Here is a 25,536-nt window from a genome sequence, read left to right as displayed (position 1 = left end):
GCTTCCCAAGTGGAGGGGACTACAGGTGCGCACCACCATGCCTGACTAGTTTTGTATTTTTAGTAGAGACAGGGTTTTACCATATTGGTCAGGCTGGTCTCGAACTCCTGACCTCAAGTGATCCACCTGCCTCAACCTCCCAAAATGCTGAGATTACAGGTGTGAGCCACCACACCCAACCAGATCCAGGGATTTAAAAGTAACACTGCAAGAGCCCTCAACTCACAGCCAGGGTTCCATAGATCAGCCGTGACACTGCAGAGTTAGAATTCCAGATTACAAGCATCACTCCCCATAACCTGTGTCTATTCTGACTCCATTCTGTCAGAATTCTTACTACAAAGAAGAGATGAGTTTTTCAAAGGACCAGAGAGTTAGGGTTTCACAAGAGATGAAGCAAGCTGATATGACCTGAGAACGGTGATGGTCCCCTGAGGACTCTGGGACCAAACTCGTCTGGTTGCAGCTTGAGTGTACACCTGCAGCCAGCCAGGTGCCGGAAAGTGTGCCCAGGTTCTCAGCCTGGCTGAGCATCCTTCCAGAAAGAAATGAGATTTTGATGTCTAAGATGAAAAATCTCTAGAGAAAACTCAAAAGGCAGTTTTCAGGAGATGCCCACTTCTGAGCTGGGATGGAAAGGTGTCTGGTGGTCTCGGGACCCAATCTCCTGCGACCCAGGCTTGGGAGCATTTCTCAGCAGACCTGAGCCCTTGTGCCTCTGCCAAGTTTGGTCCACTGAGTGTGCCTATGTCTGGCTGAAGACGGCACCAGACGCCTTTTGTTTTGGAAGCCCTGAGCTGGCTGCTGGTAGGTCACCCAGCCCCACTCTTCCTGCATCTGACCTTGGAATGAGACTTCAGTGAGGGAAGGCAGGAGGAGGGGAAGTAACCGATGAAAGCCAACATCGAAAGTCTCAGACCCGACTCTAAGAGGCTTTCCAGGAAATCCCCAGGAGATGAAAGCCAGGCTTGTTCGGAAAGTTGGAGATGTGGAAGGATTCAGTGCCTGGAACCTGGCCTGTAAACGACTGCTTGGCAGTGGGCAGGCAGGAAGAGGAATGTGGTATGCTCCCAGTGTGGTCTGTCTGAATTCTGCACTGAGTGTAAGGGGGTTTACCCTTGCCTCCCTCCCTGTTAAAGTCATCATTAACACCCACTGGCTGAGAAAACTGCCCCTAGGCTTCCTCTAGGCCCTGTCTCACTCACCGACATCAGAATCTCACTTCAGAATCCTGCCCTTGTTCTATCCCCCCAGCACATAGTTTTCTTTTGTATCTACAAATGAAAATGCCATAGAAACCCAAGGGAGGGAGAGTGATCTAAGAACTATGTCAGAGGTCCTCAGCTCCAGGCCTTGGGCAGCTCAATGACGCACCCCTGATTTCTGAATGTAACCACACAGCAGAGTCACCTGTTTGCAGCATATCAAAAACCAGAGTCTATGTTTGCACTGAGTATAAGGCGGTGCAAACATGCTGGGGGCAATTCTGGGAGGACTCATAAGAAGCTGGTAATAGCGCTTGGCTCTGGGGAGGGGAAGGGATATTTAGCAGTTTTAAAAATCCACTTATGTTCTTACATTGTAAGAATCACATATTAAGTTTCAAAAAAGCAGTTTTAAAATGACACGTCTTGGCCGGATGTGGTGGCTCACGCCTGTAATCCAAGCACTTTGGAGGCCAAGGTGGGCGGATCACCTGAGGTGGGGAGTTCAAGACCAGCCTGACCAACATCATGAAACCCCGTCTTTATGGAAAAAAAAAAAAAAAAAAAGACACGTCTTAGAGATCTACAATGTCATACAAATATAAATCTACCTTTTATTTTTTTGAGACAGAGTTTTGCTCTTGTTGCCCAGGCTGGAGTGCAATGGCGCAATCTCAGCTCACCACAACCTCTGCCTCCTGGGTTCAGGCAATTCTCCTGCCTCAGCCTCCCGAGTAGCTGGGATTACAGGCACGCACCACCGTGCCCAGCTAATTTTTTGTATTTTCAGTAGAGACAGGGTTTCACCATGTTGACCAGGATGGTCTCGATCTCTTGACCTTGTGATCCACCCGCCTCAGCCTCCCAAAATGCTGGGATTACAGGCATGAGCCACCGCGCCTGGCCCTAAATTTACCTTTTCTTTTCATTGGCTATATTGTATTCCCCAGTATGGCTTTATTTAACCCAGGGCTTCTCATCCTTGGCAGTACTGACATTTGGGGGCTGGATAATTCTTTTTTTTTTTTTTTTTTTTTTTTAGACGGAGTTTCGCTATTGTTACCCAGGCTGGAGTGCAATGGCACGATCTCGGCTCACTGCAACCTCCGCCTCCTGGGTTCAGGCAATTCTCCTGCCTCAGCCTCCCGAGTAGCTGGGAAAAGGCACGCGCCACCATGCCCAGCTAATTTTTGTATTTTTAGTAGAGACGGGGTTTCACCATGTTGACCAGGATGGTCTCGATCTCTTGACCTTGTGATCCACCCGCCTCAGCCTCCCAAAGTGCTGGGGTTACAGCCGTGAGCCACCACACCCAGCCTCAAACTGTGTTTTTTATATGCTTCACACATTTTTGTTAACAGCTGGATATGATGTACAGTAAAAGGAGCTCTGGTGAGTAGGCCTTTAGTGGTGTGGGAGAGAGGAAGCATTCTGTATTTCTGTTATTAGGGCTCAGTTTTAGCAAGTCTGTGCCCCTGGGATGTAAATTTTGTAAGTGTTTTTAAGTACCCGTACCCGCCTTAGGTGAGATAGGATGTCTAGAAGGGGCTGGAGTTAGGTGTTTCCCTTCCAGCAGGTTGGTTTGGCTCTGATAAAATCCCAATTGGTAAGGCTGTGGTAGAATTGTTTCTCTTGAGGACAAGCTTTGTTAAAAACAGAGTGCTCTGGCATATTTCAAAATGGTTACTTTCCCTCCCCCTGCCAGAAGCATGAGAGATCTTCATGGTGAGACCTTCACTCTGAACCAGGGCCTGAGTGTGATGTAGAGATTCAGGTTCCAGATTCTTGGCTCGTGATGGGGCCAGAACATTCTCTGCTTGCTATTCTAGCCAGGTCACGTTCTCTTCATCCCTAACCAATTTCTCACAACAGTTGCAGCCCAGACAGATGGTCTGTACCACAATCCTATGACCAAGTCACCACTGTATTTCACTGGCAAAGGTCATCAAGATCACATTTAGAAAGACTGGGCTAGAAAGCTCCACTTGTCAAAAATGTCACTGCATCCCAAAGGGCAGGAAGCACCGCTGGCGTTTACTGTGTAGCAAACCTGGTGGCTTGTGCTTGTGTTGCGCTGAACTGAAATCACAAAGTCCGGTTTGCAGCAAGCAATGGTTTTTCTCTAGCTTGTTTCTCTTTCAGTGTCTGACACAATTTCCTGGTTTCCTTTGTGACTAAATTTCAAGATAGCACAAACAGCATTTTCTGCCGCTCACTCTCGTCATCACGACAGGACACATCTTTAGACAACCACGGGAGCAAAAGGACAGGGCTGTGGACGGTCATCTCCACAAGAAAAATCCCTGGAGGAGTGGGTCATCAGAGAGGACCAAGGGCAGCTGACACAATGTGGGGATGGGGAATGTGAGGACTGAACCCCAAAGCAAAGGGTATGTGCTCTGGCTGTCAGCACGAATCCCAGGGTGACCAGAAGAGCAAAAGCAACTGCTAACCCTGACTATGCGCACTGCGCACCAAGCTCTGTGTGCCCATCTTATCCTCAAAAACTTACAAGGTAGGCACTATTACTCTCCTCATTGTACAGAAAGGAAGTGAGACACAGAGATATCGAGTGATTTGAGCTGATCACACAACTAGTGCATCTGGAGCCAAAGCTGGGACCCAGGCAGCCTCTTCAGGACTGCTGCCTCTTGCTGCCATAGCAGTAATGCCCCTCGCCCTAGAGGCTGTGGCTCCAAAGCGTGCCCCAGCCTCATCACTGGTTATTGACATGTGGTCAGCAAAAGTGAACAGCATAGAGAGAAATGGGTGGGGAAGATGTCTGGGGGGTCAGGGCATTGGAAACGCCTCGGGGAGGTGCGGGGGAAGGAAGCACTAGCTGAGGCAGGCAGAAGGTGTGGAAGGCCAGGGGGTGATTTGGGAAGCCCGTGGTGAGGAGGCAAGAGGGAGTGGCAAGCATCTACTGAACACCTGCTAGGTAGCAGGCAGCGCAGTCCGGGTGCATTTAATCCTACAACTGTGGCCAGGTGGGACTCTGCCCAATTCACAGATCTAAAGAAAGTGAGGACCAAGGCAGGTCACTTGCCCAAGGAAGATCACCTAGTGGTGGAACCAAGAAGCAAATCAAGGTCTGCCTGACTCCAAGGCTATTCTGAGGGAGCATATCCCAGAGGGAGGCCTCAAGAAGCGAGCTTGGGCTGAAACAACGCAGTGGCTTGAGCTCGTACCCAACCCACCCAGGGTACGGGGTGTCACCTCCAATGTCAGCAATGTTCTCCAGGCTGCTCTCAAACTTCTGGCCTCAAGTGATCTGTCCACCTCGGCCTCCCAAAGTGCTGGGATCATAGGCGTGAGGGACACCGCACCCGGCATAAAATTTTTCACTAAGTTCATCATGACAGTCCTAGGAGGTAAGTACCACTATCATCTTCTTTTTATGTGGCTACTGAGAACAGGTCAAGTAACTTGCTCAAATCACACAGCCAGGTTAAGAAGCCAGGCCTAGGACCCTGGCTGAAGCTCACAGTCCCTGCTCCTAGCCGCTGTGCTGCAAGCTCACAGTCCCTGCTCCTAGCTGCTGTGCCTCACTGCAGGCTGCGCTTGCTTGTATGCAGGGCCCCCAGGCCCAGCTTCTGGCCTCTTTTCAGTTGAGGGCCTAAATTCTGTCTGGTCCCACCTGGGAGTGAGCAGTGACAGCCGAGTGATAGAAGCAAAGTCCATAATTTAACCGCCTGATTCCCTCACACTGGCCAACAGGGCTCTGGGACTCCGACTTACAAGCGTCAGCCCATTCTAAATGGTGCTCCTGTCATCTCTTGCTTAAAAAATAAAAGTGTTAATATAATTATAGAACCAATACTTGCTCATTATAGAAATTAACTCAGGCAAGTGTCTATTTAAGCAGACAAAAGTTACCCATAATGCTGCTTCTCAGAGATGACCACCTCCTCGGGGGTGGTATTTCTTTCCATGTATGTATATTTTAAGCACATATGTACTATTTGCTCCTTTCTTTTTTTTTATTGAAATGAAGTCTTGCTCTGCTGCCCAGGCTGGAGTGCAATAGCACAAATCTTGGCTCGCTGCAACCTCCGCCTCCTGGATTCAAGTGATTCTCCTGTCTCGGCCTCCCAAGTACCTGGGATATAGGCATGCGCCACCATACCGTCTAATTTTTTTTGTATTTTGTAGAGACGAGGTTTCACCATGTTGGCCAAACTGGTCTCAAACTCCTGATCCAAGTGATCTACCCGCCTTGGCCTCCCAAAGTGCTGGGATTATAGGCGTGAGCCACCGCCCCAGCCTTATTTCCTCTTTTCAAAAATGGGATCATACCGTACATGTAGTTTTATTCTCTGCCTTTTAAACAGGTAAATATTTTCTCATCTGTAGACGCCACTCATCTAATCATTCTGCTTCAGAGCCCTTATCACCGCCCAGCAAGTTGTATATTTCACCTGTCTGCTTACCGTCTGTCACCCCGGAATGGAAGTCCCATGAATCTGTTGTGTTCACTGTTGTTCTCCCAGTGCCAGAAACCTTGAATGGTATATTGGTTCTCTACTGGGACAAGTCCTAACGTGTACAATAAATCATATTGTTTGCTGAGAACGATGGCAAGGAAAACCTAGCCAGTCCCACCCCAAGTGGAAAACTGCTCGGGGCATTCTAAAAGCAGCAGCAAAACAGTATATGTATATCACACACCGGTTAAAACAATTCTTTAAGCAGGAATATGTGACCCAGCCCCCGTGGCTCCCTCGTGGAGAATACTTTCTAGTTTGTCCTTTATCAGTGGTAAGCAGGCACCAGCTGCCTAGCCTGTTTATCTTGGGTCTATGAGAAAACACAGAGCACCTGTTTGTTAATAAGACTCACCTGTTGAGAGAGTAACTATATGGGTCAGAATCTGTCCAAGGCCCTCAGCCAGAATGCCGTAATCCCCTGGGGCTCTCAGCTTGGAAGGCTGCTGGGCCTTGGACAGTCCCACTTTGCTGTTCTTTCTGGGTGTCTGCCTTTTTTTTTTTTTTTTTTTTAAGACAGTCTCACTCTGTCGCCAGACCCCAGGCTGGAGTGCAGTGGCACAATCTCTCCCAGGTTCAAGCAATTCTCCTGTCTCAGCCTCCCAAGTAGCTGGGACTACAGGCGCACACTACCACGCCCAGCTAATTTTTGTATTTTAGTAGAGATGGGGTTTCACCATGTTGGCCAGGATGGTCTCGATCTCTTGACCTCGTGATCGGCCCTCCTCAGCCTCCCAAAGTGTTGGGATTACAGGCATAAGCCACCACGCCCGGCTGGCTGCTTCTTAATGCCTTCAGCCCCAGCTGGGTGGGGGTCTCTAGGCTTAGCTGGTCTTGGTAGTTCTCCAGAGATATTTGTCGAATAAATGAATGAATAAACGAGCGCAATTTTGTATCCTTTTTCTGAGGGCCTTCTGTGGCTCAGGTACTGCCTAGAGGAGAGGTAAGTAAAGAAACACAAAACTGGCCAGGCGCGGTGGCTCACGCCTGTAATCCCAGCACTTTGGGAGGCCAAGGCAGGTGGATCATAAGGTCAGGAGTTCGAGACCTGCCTGGTAAACATGGCGAAACCTCGTCTCTACTAAAAATACAAAAATTAGCCAGACATGGTGGCGGGCACCTGTAATCCCAGATACTCAGGAGGCTGAGGCAGGAGAATCGCTTGAACCTGGGAGGAGTTTGTGGGGCATGCGCAGAGAACTGCACTCCAGCCTGGGCAAGAGTGAGTCTCTCTGTCTCAAAAAAAACAAAACAAAGCACAAAACCTGGTGTGAAGTCTCATCTCGAACATGTGGGATGAGAGCAGCACGTTCACACCTTCCTGTTCATCCTGAAACAAGTAGGGGCTTTACACTCAAGCACAGGGCCATCAGGAAAGCTGTGTAACACACACACACACACACACACACACACTCTCAGATATAGATCAGGCCAGAGTGATGGTTCAGCTGGAGACAGCAGCCTACTAAGCTCACATCCCGTCAAGGCTGCCTCTAACCACTGCATCATCAACTGTCTGCACAGTCTGACCTTGTGTGCACACAGCAGAGACTACACGATTCACTGCTGTGTCGCTAGTGCCCAGCACATAATAGGCTGTCAGTAAGTCATACAGAACTGAATCTGGGGTTGAATTGAATTCTCCACCGTAAAAATGGCCAGCAGGCTGAGTACCGCCTCATTTGCATACAAATTTCTCCATGGCCTCTCTGGGGTTTCTAACAGGGAGCAGCCCTGAACACGTGCTTTTACAAAGGCATGAGCAGAATGGGGACTGTCTGAGCAGGCACCGCCATGACAAGCAAATGCGATGGCCAACAGTTGAAACACATGCTGTAATGTCCGCAGATGAGATGAAACAGAGCAGGATCTGCCTCACAACAATATGGAGCAAACAAGTCCGAGGGATCTTTTAGGGGGTGATAGAAATATGGATTACGGTGATGGCTGCACAGGTCTGTTTACCAAAAATCACTGAACTGCACACACTTAAACAGAATGATGTGGCCGGGCATGGTGGCTCACAACTGTAATCCCAGCCCTTTGGGAGGCTGAGGCAGGAGGATCATGAGGTCAGGAGTTTGAGACCAGCCTGGCCAACACTGTGAAACCCCTTCTCTACTAAAACGACAAAAAAATTAGCTGGGCATAGTTGCAGGTGCCTGTAATGCCAGCTACTTGGGAGGCTGAATCAGGAAAATCACTTGAACCCGGGAGGCAGAAGTTGCAGTGAGCTGAGATTGCACCATTGCACTCCAGCCTGGGCAACAGTATGAGACTCTGCCTCAAAAAAAAAAAAAAACGACTTTTCTGATATTAAGTTTATCTCAAAAAAGCTATTAAACGATAATACAGCAGCGGAACCATAGCTCCACAAGGACTGACTGTGAGTTGGTGATTGCTGCAGTCGGGTGACAGGGACACAAGTGTTCACTGTGCTAGTCTCTCTACTCTCGTGCATGGCTGAAATTTTCCATTAATGTTTTTAAAAAATACACTGCTCCAGCCAGGCATGATGGCTCATACCTGTAATCCCAGCACTTTGGGAGGCCGAGGTGGGCAGATCACTTGATGTCAGGAATTTGAGACCAGCCTAGTCAACATGGTAAAATCCCATCTCCATCAAAAAGTAAAAATTAGCTGGGCATGGTGGCACACGCCTGTAGTCCCAGCTACTCAGGAGGCTGAGGTGGGAGGATCACTTGAACCCAGGAGGTGGAGGTTGCAGTGAGCCAAGATCATGCCGCTGCACTCCAACCTGGGAGACAGAGTGAGATGCTGTCTCAAAAAAAAAAATACACTGCTCAATAAGCTTAGAGAAAGAACTAATAGGCATTAAGACAAAAGAGCGGAGGAGGAAAAGGATTCAGATTTGCAGTCCTTGCTCTTCCCATAAAGGAATGATAGAAAGTTGTGAAATTATTTTTATTATTAAAACTATAAAATAATAGTTCTGTTTAATAAGCAATTTGAGCAGTGTTATAGACAATGGGGCTCCACCCAAGAGTAGATGATTTTTGATTCCTTTCAATAAACGGAATAAAAGTGCAATAGTTCACATTCTGACCAGAGCCAGGCCAAACAGTGAGGCTGTAGGTTCACAAAAGTCACCAGTGCAAATACCAGCACAGAGCCCTGCTGGAGCGTGTCTGATGCAGTCAAGTGAAACTTGACTGGCGTCTGAGTGGGGACAGGTGGGCGGCTGTCACAGTTCTCAGGAGCAGGGTGGCTGAACAGAACTCATCCCAGTCTCCACGAAGAACAGAAGACACCTTCCAGAGCGATGAAGATCAGCACTGATGGGGAAAACCACCAAGCTGCTTGGATCCACTTGGCAGAGACAAGAGCCTGGGATGTCTGGAAATACGTCTGGCATGGTATAATTTCACAAGCCAAACAAAGCCGTTACGTAAGCAGAAAAAGGACAAAAGGGCTCACGCGAAGATAAGACTGACTCCTTCCAGCCCAGGAGTGGGACACTGAGGCCGCAGGGAGGACTTGGTGGCTGCACTCCAGCCACCTCTGGCAATAGGGTTTGTTGCAAGGGGTGTGGGGAGCCCTCTCAGCACCTCTCAGGCAGGCTTTGGAGAGAGCTGCAGGGCCTTCCTCGCCTCTCAGGGTGTAGCCACAAGCGGGCATCCTTCCCTCCTGCTCCTATGTCCCTGCCATGTGTTCTGGGACCCAGCAACTCTCCACGGGGAGGACCCTACTTACCAGTCACTTCATGGCCCTCAGACCCTCCGTGTGCCCAGGCTATGGATAATGCAGTCTCTGCCCTAGCCAGCTTGACTCGGGTTTAGGTGATGCCACATACTGGTACAGCTTCCTCAGAAGAGGCTACGGGCATGACAGACACGTAAGTGTTTGATCTAATGAAACTTCCTATTCTAAACGCTACAGAGGTCTAATAGGAAGTCCACACAAAATGAGGCTCACAGGTCACGCCAGGAAATAGCCCCAAACTCCCTTGTCCACGTCTGTTTCCACTTTCCCGTGCGTGACTCGTGTCCGAATTGAAGTGGACTGCAGGTCATTCTCCACCCTTTAACCTCCCCCTGCCAAACTCCTGCTTCTACATCGGATTCCAATAGAACTTTCTGTGGTGATGGAAATGTTCTCTGCCTGTGCTGGCCAATATGGTAGCCTGTGGCCTCCTGTGACTACTGAGCCTTTATCATGGGCCAGTGTGATTAAAGAACTGAATTCTTAATTTGATTTTCATTAATCTAAATTTAAATAGCCTCCCGTAGCCCGCGGCTCTGGTATTATATAGTTCTAGATTCTCCACGAAGCACTCTCTGCCCTCCTGGTCCCCACACTGAGGGCACCTCTCCCACTGACCCTTTCTCTAGCACCTGACACAGCTCCTTCCAGGTCTCAGGCCCTTCATGAGACGAAACTTATTCATATCCAGGCAGGGTTTTCTCCGGGTCTCACAAAGCAGCCACTCAATAAAAGAGCTCACTACGTGTTTGTCCTATTCAGTGGGACCAGACCTTTGTTCCTACCTAGATTAAGTGTTGGGCTTCTAGGAATGGCTGCTCAGCTAGTCTGGGGAAGTCTGTAAACTTTCATAGGTGTCAGCCAGGGAGCGGGCCCTCCAGCCATGACCCGAGTTCATTTCTACGGAATCCCAGTTGTATTTCCACTCAGTTCGATGGGTGCCGTTTTCTAGCGGTGTGGCCTTAACTTGATAGCAAGTCTCAGTTTCTTCACCCATATAACAAAAGTGCTAATATACTCTATAAGGAAGTTATGAGGATAGAATCAGCCAACACATGTAAAGCGCTGTGCTTGACACAAAGTGTTGATACAGTACATTATAAAGTATACAATAAGTAGTGAAATTACTAACATTTAAAGGTTGACAGTTGAGCTTTGGTCTAAAAGGCACCTCTGGGCTTAGCATTAAATTATCAAATATCTTTAAAAAATGCATATCCTTAGACCCAGTAACTTCACCTCTAATAATTTTGAAACACTCGTGCATATAGGCCAAGATGTATTTGTGAGAATAGTCATGACAGTGTTACAAAAGTGGAAAAATGAGAAAACCTGTAGCTATCAAATAGTCCCTGTGAATCAGATCAATTATAGTTCAGCCTTATGACACAAGGCTTTGTAGTCATTAACAAAAATGTTCCCCTAGCAAAGAAAAAAAATCAGGCATCAAAGTGGTAACTCCACCCCTTCCATCACCCTAATAAAGCCACAGGTAATATATTAAAAAATACTATAGACAAAATGCTAACGGCGACTCTTGAGGGGTCATGGCATTATGGGTGATTATTTCCCCTTCGTGCTTTTTCTGTATTTTTAAAAATTTTGTATTAAAAATATCACTACTTTTGTAATTATGAAAAATGTAGCTTTAAATAATCTTTCATAACCTGGGAAAATATTCATGACAAATATTAAAAAGGTTAAGAAAGACTCATGGTGTGAAAATATAACCACTGAGAGGAAAATGGAAGCCACATGCCTGGTGCATTAACTGTGGTTGGCGCTGGTTTTAACTCAGGCTTTTAGATTAGGGGAGTGGATGTTCTAGTTTGCTCAGGCAAATCCCAGTTTTTTCTTTTTTTGTTGTTGTTTTTGAGATGGAGTTTTGACCTTGTCACCCAGGCTGCAGTGCAATGGCATGATCTCAGCTCACTGTAACCTCCTCCCAGGTTCAAGCGATTCTCCTGCCTCCGCCTCCCAAGTAGCTGGGATTACAGGTGTGCACCGCCACGCCTGGTTAATTTCATATGTTTAGTAGAGATGGGGTTTCTCCATGTTGGTCGGGCTGGTCTCGAACTCCTGACCTCAGGTGATCCACCTGCCTTGGCCTCCTGAAGTGCTGGGATTACAGGTGTGAGCCAACACGCCAGGCCAAATCCCAGTTTTACACTTGTGACCAGCTGGCCAAAGGGTGTCCTTTCCTGCTCAAAAGTATCCTGCTAAATTACACACCCAACCTCATTAAGAGGAGTTCTAATTTTCTCCTTTGTGTTTTTCTAGACTTCTAAATTCTAGTGATCTCCATGTGTTTCCTTAATTCCAATTTGTACCTTTTTCTTCGACATTTTAATGTTGAGATTGGAATGTACTATACAACAGATTGGCACTCTTCCCCCACCAACCGAGCAAGTTATAAAAATCAATGGTCATAAGGTTGGTGGGACCTTAGAATTAAGGAAATGTAGCTTGTTAATTTACAAATGGGAAAAATATAGAAAATACATCAAATTCTCTTTTTTTCCCCCTGGAAAGTCAAGATTCTAAGACCTGGAGAACTGGATAAAATCAGACAGATGAAATCCCTATACCCAGCTGGCTCTTACAGGGTTAGGAGCTGATGTTTCCTGCAGGTTCTCTGATTGTCAATAACAAAATAAAAGGATGTGATTGCCAAGAAATCTTCTCCAGGACCGGCAGGAGCGGTGCAGGATCTATGGCCCTTCCTGAGACGTAAGCTTTTTTATAATGAGCTGAAATAATACCAGTATTGATAATTACCTTCATAAATGGCTAACGCTCATTAGGCACTTATCATGTGCCAGGCATAGGGCTGTCAAATTATTAGACAACCCTATTATTTCCCTCACTCTACAGATGAGGAAACTGAGGCACAGAGAGGCACCTACTCTAGGCCATAGAGCTGTCTGCACAGAGTTGGGATTCAGTCCTTTTTATCTGACTCCAAAGTCTGTTTTTGTTTTTGTTTTTTTGCTTTTCTGAATTGAGATGGAGTCTCACACTGTTGCCAGCGCTGGAGGGCAATGGCACAATCTCGGCTCATTGCAACCTCTGCCTCCCAGGTTCATGTGATTATCCTGCCTCAGCCGCCCGAATAGCTGGTATTACAGGCACACACCACCACACCCAGCTAATTTTTTTTGTTTTTTTTGGTATTTTTTATAGTAGAGACAGGGTTTCACTATATGGGCCAGACTGGTCTTAGACTTCAGACCTTGCGATCCACCTGTCTTGGCCTCCCAAAGTGCTAGGATTACAGGCGTGAGCCACCACGCCCGGCCGAGTCTGCTTTTTAACCACTGACACTGCTTCCTGCCTCTTCTTTTTTTTTTTTTTGAGACGGAGTTTCTCTCTTGTTACCCAGGCTGGAGTGCAATGGTGTGATCTCAGCTCACCGCAACCTCCGCCTCCTGGGTTCAGGCAATTCTCCTGCCTCAGCCTCCTGAGTAGCTGGGATTACAGGCACGTGCCACCATGCCCAGGTAATTTTTTGTATTTTTAGTAGAGACGGGGTTTCACTATGTTGACCAGGATGGTCTCAATCTCTTGAGCTCGTGATCCACCCGCCTCGGCCTCCCAAAGTGCTGGGATTACAGGCGTGAGCCACTGCGCCCAGCCCGCTTCCTGCCTCTTCTATGTTTTTTCTCCGCGTTGCGCCTCCGGCCTCTGTTTTCAGCAAAGCTGTAATTATAAAGGTTTCCCAGACCAGGACAGTGGCTCATGCCTATAATCCCCGCACTTTGGGAAGCTGAGGTGGGCGGATCTCTTGAGCTCAGGAGTTCGAGACCAGCCTGGGCAACATGGCAAAACCCCTTCTCTACAAAAAGTTGCAAAGTTAGGTGGGTGCAGTGGCCCACACCTGTGATCCAGCTACTCAGAAGGCTGAGGCTGGGAGGATTGCTTGAGGTCTGGGAGGTTGGGGCTGCAGTGAGCCATGATCATGCCACTGCACTCCACTCTGGATGACAGAGTGAGACTGTTTTTAAAAAAAAAGAAAGAAAGAAAAAACCTTTCCCCAAGGGCTCAGTGGTCTGGGAGAGAGTGCAAGAAGCTAAAACAAGATCTCTGCAACCAGATATTCTGATTCCTTTGGCCTTGGTAATGGGGTATAACAGAACACCAAATACTGCATTAATGTCCTGTGGCTGTGTTTTCCAAAAACTGCCACAGCGACATGTCTAGTCTCATATACTCTTGCAGAACCTTGCCACTCCCTACCAAGAAGCAGAGTCTGTTTCCTCTCCTGCTGAAGCTGGGCAGGGCTTGGTGGCCACCTGTAAAGTGATGGAAGTGACACGGCGTGACCTGCAAGGTGAGGTCGCAGCCTACGATAGCAGTTCTTCCTGATCCACACTTTCAGGCTGCTCATCCTAGGAACCCTGGTACCATGTTACGAGAGGCTTAGACCACTGGAGAGGCCGTGTGTAGCTGTCATGGCCCATCAGGCCCCCAGCCAGCATCAACTGCAACATGAGACCATAAGCCTTCAGATGATTCTGGCCCCAGCTTTCCAGTCTTCCCAGCTGAGGCCTCAGGCTTTGAGGAGTAGAGACAAGCCTTCACTGCGCCCTGCCTGAATTCCTGACCTGCAGAAGTGGTGAGAGTAAGTGGTTGTTTTACACCACCACATTTCTGAGTGATCTGTTACGGAACAAGCACTTAAACAGAAAAAGGTCCTATCTGGCCTCTATTGAAAGTAACATATGCATTGTTCTGGGTTTCATGTTTTGATTCTTTGCACGGGGAAGTTGAAATCTATCCAGAGGACAGTGACAAGCACAGGTGTAACAGAGACACCATCTGTGACCTGCACCTGGGGGTCTGGCTTCAAAATGTGTCCTCAGCAGATACTCTTGGGATGGCTCAGCTAAAAGGCAGCTGTCACCTCTGAGAAGCTTGTTACTGGGTATTATACAATGAAAGCACCCTGGTGGCCAAACCTTGAGAATGGCTTGATAAACGCCCACCTCCATACCACATCACTGGAGTTCTGTTCGTTCTGAATCCTCTGCAGACTAGAGGCTCTAACGGAGCTAAGTGCCAGGCCTGGAGCCTCCACGCTCTGCTTCAGGTCAATGAAAAATGCCAGTGACAGAGGCACTTGTGAGAGCCCTTGGTTTTGGTTTTCCAGTAGCCACAGAAACCAGGAAGGAGCAGTAGGAAGACACAGAACTGCCTCCACCCTCCTCTCGGCCCCTACCCCGAGCAGCTTGTAAGAATCATTTACTTATGTTTCCTGTAAGACTCCATTTGAACAGAGTTCTACCAGCAAATACATCTACATATTGATTTTTCTTAAAATGAAATGCGGCCACTCTCAGTGCCACAGCAGAGGCAGGTCCTTTTGAGTTTGGTGTGCTCATACCACCCACCGTGTGCTTTGTGACAATGCATCTGATCACTTTTCTCTACCCAAGCTACTATCCTGCTGGCCTCAGAAGGATGAGAGGCATGTGGACAGTGCTGCCAGTGCAGTTACCCCAGCTGAAGCCAGCCGCCAACCCCCAGCCGCAGAAGCAAGCCTGATTTATAACGAGCAGAGCCATCCCCAGCTGACCTCAGTCACGTGAGTAATGCACTCTTCCTGTGTATGCCCCGAGGCTTCGTGTCTACAGTTATGATGGCTGGACTTAGATAGTTCAACTTAACGATTTCTCAACGTTACAATGGTGTGGAGTGAATATGCATTCAGTACAACATCAATATATGACTTGGTTATTCAATACTTTATTACCAAATAGGCTTTGTATTAAATGATTTTGCCCAACTGTAGGCTCACGTAAATGTTCTGGGCATGTTTAAGGTGGCGAGGCTAAGCGATAATGTTTGGTAGATTGACGGTATTTAATGCATTTTTCACCTAACAGTACTTTTAACTTCAATGGATTTCTCAGGAGTAACCCCACCGTAATATCTGTATTTGTTATCCAGCAAAAGCTAACTGATAGATTTGTTTTCAGAATTTTCCTGGTTTCCCTGTCAGGCAACCCCAGCTTTCAAAAAGGGAAGGAGAATGAAGTTACTTATTCAAGGATTATTTACTCAGGGCTAAACACACGTCCAGCTCTGTGCTTGGCATTAGGCATGAGACTGGCTGCCATTTTGTCAAAGAGAATCCTAAGGAACCTTGACACAGAAGAAATAGTTCTGCTGCTGAGCTCTTTGGCCACTATCCTGGGGAAATAAGTATTTGGAGAAGCTGTGGGGCCAGTCCCAGCAGGAGGCCTGGCACCCCGCCCTGGGTACATGCCAGAAGTGAGTGCCTGTTGAGCTTCAAAGTGTGGGTGTAGGCCGCCTTGATTAAAACCCCAGGCAGCACAATGCCAAATAAGTGCCAGCTTGGGAAGAAGAAATTAGTCTGGGATAAAAAATGACAAAGCAAGAATACAAAAGCCATTAAGGGATTTGTAAGCACGTGTCACGGATGAAGAATCACTATTGTTGAGAATGAGCGATCATTGCGTGGTGCCCGTGGGGCCTGGGGAAGGAAGTCTGAGTGTTCGCCAAAGGCTGGCGGTCCATCAGAGGAAGGAAGGCCGAACAGGAGCAATGAAGCACAGCTAGTATAACCCCACAAGTCGGATGGTCACTCAGCATAGACAGAACGGGCCAGTTCACCCCGCTGGGCCTCAGTTTCCTCATCTTTGGCATGGGGGATAATAATCAAATGTACCACAAAGAGTTAATACAAGGATTAAATGAACCAACTCAGGCAAAATATTTAGAACAGTCTGGTATGGCTCCTGTAAATGCTCAACAAATGTTGGCTTTCTTTTTTTTTTTTTTTGAGATAGAGTTTTGCTCTTGTTGCCCAGGCTAGAGTGCAGTGGCACGATCTCAGGTCATTGCAAACTCTGCCTCTGGGTTCAAGCAATTCTCCTGCCTCAGCCTCCCAAATAGCCGGAATTACAGGCGCCTGCTACCATGCCTGGCTAATTTTCATATTTTTAGTAGAGACAGCGTTTCACCATGTTTGCCAGGCTGGTCTCGAACTCCTGATCTTGTGATCCATCTACCTCGGCTTCCCAAAGTGCTGGGATTACAGGCATGAGCCACTGCGCCCGGCCAGATGTTAGGTATTAAAACTCCTTTTAGAAGTTTGTTGGGAGGAACAAATGGGCTAATGTTTAAGGTCTTGGCACAAAGTAGCACAAAAATGATGGTTCCTCTAAGTGCAGCGTGTGATCACCAGGAGATGAGCACGACATGAAGACAGCTCAGACATGGACCCTGTCCTAAAGGGTAAGGAGCTCAAGATCCAGACACAAGTAACAGTGACAAAATGGGATAAATGCCACCAGAGAGCTACGATTTGTGAGGGATGATGCCGGGAGAAAGGAGAGGTCAGGCACGTCCCCTATGAAGAGTACATGTGGCCCTGGTGTGGCTTCCACCAGAGGATTCCAACACACAGAAAAGGGGAAGCGGAGTCTTCTGGCAGTGGGAACACAGCCACAGAAGGCATGGGGCGGGAAAGCACAAGGGCATATTTGGGAACAAGAGGGTTTTTGTCCATGTTAGGCAAACAGCACAGATATGTGAAGAGGAGTGACGGGAAGCAAAGCTGGCAGGATGCAGGGGGCATCAGATTCCAAGCTGGGGAAGTAGATGTGCCAGATGGGCAATGGGGAGCCAGTGAAGGTTATTAAGCAGAGTAGAGCCACAGCAGAACTGTTCTTAAGGAAAATGAATATAATAGCAGGTGGACTGGAGATGGGAGAGAAGAGACACAGAAGTCAGTTTGCAGGAGGCTATGTCAGTTCCACCAAGGTAATGGGGACTGAAATAAGAATACTGGCCAGAGGAAAGGGGAGAGGAGCTGGTGGTGAGGCTAAGCTATACTGTTTGGTGAGAGAGCTGGGTGAGAGAGGAGCTAGGTGGGAGGAGAGCTGGGTGGGAGGGGAGCTGGGTGGGAGGAGAGCTGGGTGGGAGGAGAGCTGGGTGGGAGGGGAGCTGGGTGGGAGAGGAGCTGGGTGGGAGGGGAGCTGGGTGGGAGAGGAGCTGGGTGGGAGGGGAGCTGGGTGGGAGGGGAGCTGGGTGGGAGGAGAGCTGGGTGGGAGGAGAGCTGGGTGGGAGGGGAGCTGGGTGGGAGGAGAGCTGGGTGGGAGAGGAGCTGGGTGGGAGGAGAGCTGGGTGGGAGGGGAGCTGGGTGGGAGGAGAGCTGGGTGGGAGGAGAGCTGGGTGGGAGGAGAGCTGGATGGGAAAGGAGGGAGCCTCCAGGGACTCAGGCTGCAAGTGGAGGTGGGGAGCAGTGTCACCTCCTATAGGAGGGTACAGATAGCTGATGAGACCTATAAAAAACTCCCTGATGGCTTGCTGCCCAGATTCCTCAGATTGTCGACAATATGCTCACACTGAGCTGGGGATTCTGTCTGTGCAAACTCTTCCACAAACTAAACTGCTGAGCCAAGCAAGCAGGATGCAGGCCTCGCCACTTCTGCAGGCCATTAGCCGGCCCCTCTCCTGCCCCCAGACCCAGCTCTGACACCTCTCCCACTGGCTCTCTGGCCGCTGCATTTTCTAGGGAGCAAAAAGCCAGCTGTGGTGGACCGCCCTTACTCAGGCAGACAGCGGGGCTGTGGCGTGGACACCCTGCCCCTTTCTTCCTCTTCCAGCCTTCTCGACCGTGTCCCCAGTTCAAAGGCATGATCACTGTGACCTGCAGCCCCAGGTCGGGCTGAAGTCACCGCAGAAGGCAGGCGTGGAGTCAGCCCTGCCCTGCCGCCCACATTAGCCTTTGCTCTCTTACTTTTTTGTCATCTGAGTGCCAAGTGAAAACAAAGACCTCCCTCTAGAAAGTTCCCCACTTCGCTGGGCTTCGCTTTTTAAAAATAACCTGTTAGGCCGGAACCTGGCCACTCCCGACATTTCCCCTGCAGCGTCATTTTCAGGCCTGGCCACTGCAGAAGCCTCCGGTGGAAAGACAAAGAAGGCCTTTCAGTCCCCATGAAGCAGGCTCTGGCTCTGCCCGGATCTGGTCGCCTCTGGAGGAAACGGAGGCCACCAAGAGACATGGACAGAAGGTGTGTCCTGGGCAATGCCTCCTCTCATGTGCCTGGTAATGGAGAACTAGACTGCTCAGATAAATGCAAGTAAGCTGTTCTGAGGTGACAACGGGGACCGAGCACTTGGTAGGACCTCAATAATGTGAGGCAAATCAATTCGAAGCTAGCTACTGGACTCAAATGCTGTTCCTGAAATGAGTTGTGTAACTTCATGTTTTTCTAACATGTAGGCAAAAAGGAGAAACGGATAAAGCCAAAAGAACACCAGCCACAGAGAGAGGAAAGACAGGATTCAGAATCACCCACCCAGGACTATGAATATGTGAGTATTTCAGAAGAAAGGACCCAAAGTGGACTGAGTCATTAACAGGCTTACAAAGAAGCCCCAGGCTATCAAAAACCCTCCAAAAAATATTAGCATATCTTATCTAATATATATAAGAAGTAGAAATGCTTGGGAGGCCAAGGCAGGTGGATCACGAGGTCAAGAGATCAAGACCATCCTGGCCAACATGGTGAAACCCCGTCTCTACTAAAAGTACACAAAACTAGGTGGGCATGGTGGTTGTCCCAGCTATGTGGGAGGCTGAGGCAGGAGAATTGCTTGAAACCAGAAAACGGAAGTTGCAGTGAGCCAGGATCACGCCACTGCACTCTAGCCTGGCAATAGAGCAAGACTCTGTCTCAAAAAAAAAAAAAAAGAAGTAGAAATGCACCACAGCTAAGGTTTATCACAGGAATGCATGACTGGCTCAATATTTCCAAACATTTCAAATGTATATGCCTTATGAACAGACAAAACAAGAAAAGACATATAGTCATATCAATTGAGGCAGAAAAGGCCTTTGACAAAATTCAGTATCCAGTCATGACAAAAGAAAAAACTTTTAGCAAGGATAGGAGGGAATTTCCTTAACTGAGAAAGCGCATTTACAAAACAGCCCACAGCTAACATCATGCTTGGTGAGACACTGCACACTTTCTCCCTGATATAGGGAACAAGGAAAAGATGTCTTTTCTCACGTTCTTATACTGCTGGAAGTTGCAATAAGGTAAGAAAAAGAAATAAAGGCATATGGATTGAAAAGGAAGAAACAAAAACTACTTCACTGGTAGACAGCATGATCTATGTAGAAAATCTCATAGAATCTACTAAAAACCTCCTTAGAACTAATAAATAACTTTAGTAATGTCATGGAATACAAAATCAATTCACAAAAATCAACTGCATTTCAATATCTTAGCAATGAACAACTGAAGTTAAAAACAAAGGAGAGGACTATTTACAATAGCAGCAAAAAGGGAAATATTTGTTTGGTATAAATCTAACCTTACTACCGTATGATGAAAATGATAGAACACTGGGGAAAGAAAGAAGACCTAAATAATTGGAGGGGCTCACCATGTTCATGGATTGAACAACATGCTATTGTTAATGAGCCAGTTCTCCCCAAACGGATATGCAGGTTCAACACAATTTCCATCCAGTCCCAGCGATAGGCTTTATTACTATTATTTTTGTAATATTGGAAAACTGATTCTACGATTCATATGAAAAGGGAAAGGAATTAGAATAACCAAAACAATTTTTCAAAAGAACACCATCCGATTTCAAGATTTACCATTAAGTTACAGTAATCAAGACGGCGTGGAACCAGTGAGAGCACAGACACACAGATCAATGCAGCAAAACAGAGTCCAGAAATAGACCAAAACACAGGAACATAATCAGCTGGTCTTTAAGAGAAGTATAGGCTGGGCGTAGTGGCTCACACCTGTAATCCAAGCAAGTTGGAGGCCAAGGCAGGCGGATCACCTGGGTCGGGAGTTCAAGACCAGCCTGACCAACATGATGAAACCCCCGTCTTAAAAAAAAAAAAAGAGAGAGAGAGAAGTACAAAGGAATTCAGTGGAGGCATTGTCAACAAGTAGTGCTAGAACAACTCAATATTCACATATAAAACAATGACCCTTGGCCCAACTTAGCCTCTTCTGCAAAAATTAATTGAAAATGGATCACAGACCTAAAATATAAAACTATAAAACTTCTGGAAGGAAACATACAAGAAAATCTTTGTGAAAAAATGTGAATAGATACTTCACCAAAGTGACTATATGGATGGCAAATAAGCACATGAAAAGATGTTCAACATTATAGTCTTCAGGGAAATGGAAATTAAAACCACAATAAGGACAGGTGCCTGTAATCCCAGCACTTTGGGAGGCTGAGGCAGGTGGATCTCGAGTCCAAGAGTTCTAGACCAGCCTGAGCTACATAGAAACAATCTCTACAAAAAATACAAAGATTAGCTAGGTGTGGTGTTGCATGCCTGTGGTCCCAGCTACACAGGAGGCTGAGGTGGGAGGATCGCTTGAACCCAGAAGGCAGAAGTTGCAGTGAGGTGAGATCATGCCACTGCACTACAGCCTGGGCAACAGAGTGAGACCCTGTCTAAAAAAACCCAACAAAACAAAAACAAACCACAGTAAGATATCACTACATACCTATTTGAATAGCTAAAATTAAACAAAATCCAAACCAGAAAATACTGATAATATCAAATGCTGGCAAGTGTGGGAAACAACTAGAACTCTCATACATTGCTGTAGGAATGCAAAACAGTACAGCCACTGTAAAAAACAATTTTGCAGTCTCTTATACATTTGAATACATACTTAACATAGGACCCAGCAACTATTGATAGGTATTTACTTAAGAGAAATGGAAACTTACATTTATACACACAAGAAAAACATGTAAGTCAATGTTTATAGCAACTTTATTCATGATTGCCAAAACCTGGAAACAGATGTCCTTCAACTGGTAAGTGAATAAAAGAGACACATATCTATATAATGGAACACTACTCAGTCATAGAATATTTTTATTATCCATGTGATAACATGGATTAATTTAAACCCCTTTTCCTAAGTGAAAGATGCCATTCCCAAAGCTGCATATTATGTGATTCTATGTATATGACATTCTGGAAACAGAAAAACTTTAGGGATGGAAAACAGATCAGTGGTTGCCAGGAGTTACAAGGTGGGGAAAGGGTTGACTACAAAGGGGCCACATGAGGGAACTGTAGGCTGATGGAACTGTTCTGTACCCACTGTGGTGATGGCTATATGACGATGCATTTGTCAAAGGCCACAGAAGGGCTCTAAGTGTTCTGAAATTGATTGTGGTGGACACTCTGTACCATCAGGCCACATTCTTTAGGCCACTAAAGACTACCGAATTGTCACTTTGAATAGATGATTTCTATAGTATGTGAATTCTATCTCAATAAAGCTCTTATTTTAAAAACTTAAAAGAAAAAGACACCTGCTGAGAGATGGCACAATGACGCTGCCGTGGAATGAGAGTTAAGATTGCGGAGGAGAGATGAAATTCAGAGGTCCCAGCCCTTAGTACACTCTAAAAAGTTCACTTCATTTCCATAGAACTTTTTCAGAACTCTGACTTTCTCTGCCCTGGAATTTCTCGATACTAAGAGAAAAACCCTCCAGCAATGCCACAGCCCCCAACACTCACAGCTCCTCCGCACCAGAGCCCAGGCTTTTCTGAGCTTGCCCAGCAATTCATCTTCTTACCAAGTACATATATGCATGTATATATCATGATTAGAACAACGCTGATCTCAAAACGTTTCCCCTACTTCACAAGAGAAAACTGAGACCAAGAGAGGGGATGCGATTTACCCAGATTACCCATCTCGTGGGCAGCAGAGCCAAGAGCCGACCCAATGCTCCTTTTTCATCACCTTGATGTCTACCTGGTTGGTATGATATGCTCTACAGACGACGGTAAATGCAAAATGAAATGCCTGAAATACCTTGACCTAAGACCAGGTGGGCTCTCTCCTCATGTGGACACAGACCTGGGTCAATCTAATATTCTTATCAAGGGGACTAGCATAGATATGTAGAGGCAAGTTGGAGATGTTCAAAGGGAAAAAGGAAATGAAGACCTTGTGGAAAATATTATAAATATGGAATAGCGAGAACAGACCCAGATGACTTCTGGGGAAAAGATGATTAAAGTTCTCACTAGACTACTGAAGGGAGGTAATAAAATAATAACAGTCACTCAGAGCTCCAGTACTTCTACACAGTAACCCTGAGCAGGTAATATTATCACCCCCTTCTCACAGATGAGGGAACTGAGGCACAGAGAGGGCAGGTGACTTATCCAAGATCTCACTGAGGCAGCAGGAATCCAGCAGTTCCACTGCCTCAGTTTCCCTCCCTTATCAGGAGATGAAGAGCAGCATCAAAGAAAGTGCTGAATCCCAACAGGAGGGCCTACTGGAAAGGCAGCATGACAATGGAAGATGACCTGCAGGTGTCACAAAGCTGCTGATGGTCTCAGGTCCCTGCTGGCTTACTTGACACAAGGCAAGGGAAGTTAGGAAGGTGGCCTGTGACCTGCATGGCAGTGAGAAAGTCACTACTTGACATTCTCATCCTTTAGAGAGTGTGTCCACAAGGGGATGTGTTAAAATGCAGGTCCCTGGGCCCCTCAACCAGAGATTTTAATCGAGTAGGTCTGAGCTGGGACCCAGGAATCTGCATTTTGAACAGGTTTATTTCCACCCCCAGCCAAAGTACTCTGGCTGGTCCCTGGCTAGACTGTGGACAACCTTGATCTCTGCAGAAGGGAGGCAAGATAATACAGATTAAGAGCTTGGCTTTGGAGTCAAAGGATTCCTGGGTCAAATTCCCATTGCCTCTTAGCTGTGTGACCTGGAAAGGCTATGTAACCTCCCAGGGCCTGTTTTCCCCCTGGAAAGTGGGGGTGACAAATAGTACCCCGCTTAGAGAGTTAGCTCTTCTAATACCTGAAAAGCATTAAGCCAGCTCCTGGCATGCATCACATGCTCTGCCCACAATAGCTAAAAGCAAAAGTAAAACCCTCATTGGGTCCATGCAGCACTTCTGTTGTTGTAAACAACCTGCAGGCTCCGGATCATAACATTCTTGGGCTATGATTTCCTCTTCCTTAACTGCATTTTCTGGAAGGAATTCTTCCTGTGTCTGAATCAGAAACTCAACAGAAGCCACACTTCCTCAGCTTCCCTTTTCCTCCCACGAAGCTTCGGAGGTGGTTTCTTCCCCTCTCCCCTTGCCCAGGGGATGGAGATTGACATTGCCTTAAAGTGGACACCTGTTCAGGGGCAGATGGTCTGTGCAATTTGAATACTTATTACCTTGGTAATTTATACCTCACCTCTTCCTAAGGTAATGAGGCAATAAAAGGAGACTACTAAGAAATGTCAAAGATGCGGTGAAGAGCAGAGACGTGCAGCAAACAGGAGCTGTGAATGCAGTGCTGAAATATCCCTGTGAAGAGAGGCAAAGAAGGTGCACACTTTCAAAGTCAATGGAAAGTGAAGAATAAAACTGAACCAAGATTTAGGTCTGTCCTTTGGGTCTGGGGTGGTGGAATTCTCTGGAAATAGACTCTGAGGAAGAGATCTGCATGAAAAAGTTAATTGGGGAGTGCTCTCCAGGAGATAACAGTGGGAGATTAAGCGAGGCCAGGTGGAGGGAGGATTTGAGCAGCCAAAACAAAGACCTTGGCTGATCCTCCCAGGAGCTCTGAAGCTAGGACTGCTCTTCAGAGTCTTCTCTGTTGAATCAAGGAGAGCAGCCTTTCATGACTCTCCATCGACCACGGGATACAGGCTGCCCCCAGGGAGAGGGCAGGCATCATCTTGAGTGAGGTGAGTCCCTTTGGTGGACATCAATTTGTGGCGAGGGACTCAGCAGGCCACATTCTTGGCGGGGGTCGGGGGGGGCGCTGAATGCCTCAGCAATAAAGGGGATATTGGGCACACACCAGGATGTCCACTGCAAGGTTTTAAGTGGGTTCTTTCCCCCAAAAAAGTAGTTAAAAAAGAATAGAAAAATCTTGGCCCAAACTTGAATAGCCACATAGGAAAAAGCTGCCCACTGACTAGGAACCCTCATGCTTGGGTCCCTAATTGGGGAGGGAGAAAGGTATTGTGTCAATCAGTAACATTTAAGAGTTATTAGATACAGCTGCCAGTGTTGCGTTAATGAAACAATTAAAAACTACGAGAAATGCTGTGAATGAAAAGAACTGGGTTCTATTTGAGGAGTTAAATTGGAGATGAAGATTAGTTACCTCTGAGTACAAACAAAATGGACCAAAGGTACATTAATAGTATCTTCTAATCACTCTACTCTTGTAATAGTTAATAAATGAATCAGCTAATTCATTTGTTCTGATATGTCACTGTCTACGAAGGCCATATTCATGTTACAAAGAGGTTATTTTGAAATCAAACTAAGTTATGTATCCTATGAGTGACTATCCACCTCTAGGAATTTATCTTAAGGAGAATAATGTAAGAAAACTCAGCTGCATACTGTAAAACAGGGATTGCCAATTTCTTTTTGGCAAAGGACCAAACATTACATATTTTAGGCTTTGTGGGCCACACAGTCTTTATTGCAACTCCACTCTGCTGTGAAAGTGACCGTATGTAATACATGAATGAATGGATCTGGCTGTGTTCCAATACAACTTTATTTACAAAAACAGGTGGCGGGCCAGATTTGGTCTGTGGGCTGTAGTTTGCCAACCCCTGAAAACGTTCAATGTAATATCATTTATAGTAGTTAAAAGCTCGAAAGCAACCTACATGTTTAAAAGTGAGTGGTCACGTAAATTTAAAAATATCCACTTAGATGATTGTATATATTATGTGCAATTATGAAGCTTTTATATCAACAGGGACATTACCAAATATTAAATTTTGTAATAGAAAAATAAGCAACGGGCCAGGTGCAGTGGCTCATACCTGTAATCTCTGCACTTTGGGAGACTGAGGCGGGTGGATCGTGAGGTCAGGAGTTCGAGATCAGCCTGGCCAACACAATAAAACCCCATCTCTATTAAAAATACAAAAAATTGGCCGGGCACAGTGGCTCACGCCTATAATCCCAGCACTTTGGGAGGCCGGGGCGGGTGCATCACGAGGTCAAGAGATCGAGACCATCCTGGTCAACAAGGTGAAACCCCGTCTCTATTAAGAATACAAAAATTAGCTGGGCATGGTGGTGTGC

At 46.8% G+C, this 25,536-nt stretch overlaps 1 protein-coding gene and 1 long non-coding RNA gene across 13 annotated transcripts in view; one reads left to right on the top strand and one right to left on the bottom strand.

Annotated features, from left to right (window-relative positions):
* Positions 1 to 25,536, bottom strand: part of CMTM7 (CKLF like MARVEL transmembrane domain containing 7) — a 104,865-nt gene that overhangs the window by 58,396 nt on the left and 20,933 nt on the right. The window lies entirely within an intron of this gene.
* Positions 18,330 to 24,682, top strand: LOC103788896 (uncharacterized). Its single transcript, XR_013528713.1, has 2 exons — positions 18,330 to 18,757; positions 23,683 to 24,682. It is a non-coding gene; the product is annotated as an uncharacterized LOC103788896 (long non-coding RNA).

Source organism: Callithrix jacchus, chromosome 17 (assembly GCF_049354715.1).
Source record: "Callithrix jacchus isolate 240 chromosome 17, calJac240_pri, whole genome shotgun sequence".
NCBI classification, from domain to species: domain Eukaryota; kingdom Metazoa; phylum Chordata; class Mammalia; order Primates; family Cebidae; genus Callithrix; species Callithrix jacchus.
Note: the sequence above shows the minus strand (reverse complement) of the source record. Positions and strands in the feature narration are given on the sequence as shown.